Source organism: Trichechus manatus, unplaced genomic scaffold, assembly GCF_000243295.1.
Source record: "Trichechus manatus latirostris isolate Lorelei unplaced genomic scaffold, TriManLat1.0 scaffold00242, whole genome shotgun sequence".
Taxonomy (NCBI): Eukaryota; Metazoa; Chordata; class Mammalia; order Sirenia; family Trichechidae; genus Trichechus; species Trichechus manatus.
This window is the reverse complement of record NW_004444178.1, coordinates 91,632-93,310: the sequence shown is the minus strand read 5'-3', so window position 1 is coordinate 93,310 and position 1,679 is coordinate 91,632.

The window sequence follows — 1,679 nt, the reverse complement described above, 5'->3', positions numbered from 1 at the left end:
ATCTTTCCTCAGTGACTTTAAGCTCAGTCAAGGTGAGGAGGGGCACACCCCGACATAGCTGCATGGCTCAATTTTGGATTTCCTCTCTCCTTTTCCATGGATCTCATATGTCTTTAGACAAAACTGATTGGTTTTATGTTTATAAAATCCATATATTTTGGAAATCTAAAGGAGAAATCATTCTAGTATGTGTAGTTTTTTCCTCTTCTAGTTTCAGACATTTATATGGCATCGAAACACTTTCAAACTCCTGCTCGTAGTAAAAGGGAATTTGAAAATAGAATCATAGCCATAAGCTTGTTAGTATCATACAAAAAGAGAACAGTTGTCTTACTACCTATGGATTTTCTTTATTTGCTATTTGAATGGATTGAACTCAGTTGTTGTGTTTGGAGAGTCAAGGAATGTTCTTTGGAATGCCTTTTTCAGACCCTTGTTGGATGCTGATTACTTATTGCACCAAAGCTATCAGTGGGGTGAGATTTAGTATTTGAACAAATTTAACCCCATCCATTCAAACATAATGCTTATTACCAGGTTTCTCTGAGTGGTTGATGCGCTTCTCTGAACATATGCCAACCGACCTACATAATGTATTTTCGTTATTTTTAAAAATCATGTCCTGCATAAAGTGTGACACTTCAAATTATATTCTGTGATCTTAGAATACAGTGTCCCCAGATGGTATTCTTGTGACCTGCTGAAAATATTTGACAGTTTCCCCAATGTTTATTTCACAAGCAGTACAACTAATTAAAACATATACTTCTTGATTCTCTTGACTTGCCATCCATATAGAAGCTTACTAAAAATATTAGAGTTTTTCCTTAGCCAAGTCACATGATAATTGAATGTACCTCCAATTTTTAAAAGTAGGGGAAGGTGGGATAGGGACTTTTATTCAGATTGTGGATAGTAAAGTATTAGTGAAGATTTTATAGGCAATGTAGCATTCTGCAGCAGGATAAAATGATTACCAAGAACAGTCAGCCCGGCTAATAGCAAATCTTATTGATCAGTTGCTGACTGGCTGGTGGGTGTGTGGGTTTATGTGTGTGTATGTGTGTATTTTTTCCCCAGGAACCCTTCTTTTTTATACTATGGCTTTTTTCACTCACAACTAGCCTAACCTTATAATTTTCCTAAGTCCAAGGAAACAATCACAAAATGCTGGTTTAAATGCTTTCATATGTTTGGCTAATTCTGCTGTCTTAGTGGAGCCGATTAGAGTTGAATTAAAGGGCAGTACTCAGTACTTCTTTACATCATGAACCACCCCATGGACAGTGGAGGGCACTGTGTCCATAGAATACCAATGCAGTGCAACAAAGGGTTTGGGTATCTTTGTTTTCACTTCTTGACATAATGGAGTCTAAATGGCTTGAATTTTACCCTATACACAACTTCCAGTTTTACTTTTGAAGTATTTTGTTGTAGTTGGCTATTGCAGAGAGTGCATCGTCCTATTATTGCTGGTTTGCTTCCTACTGCCCTTGTGGTACATGCACCATGGGCTCTTTGTGCAGTTTATCCTGATGTTTCTCTCAATGCAGTAGAGGCTATTTCGCGTTCCCTCTTCTTTCTCAGCCATTTTGTAAACCCATAATTATGAAGCCTTGCTTGAGAAAATAACATAGAGATAGAATAGACTGACCAAGATGGTTTATAGTTTTTTTTTG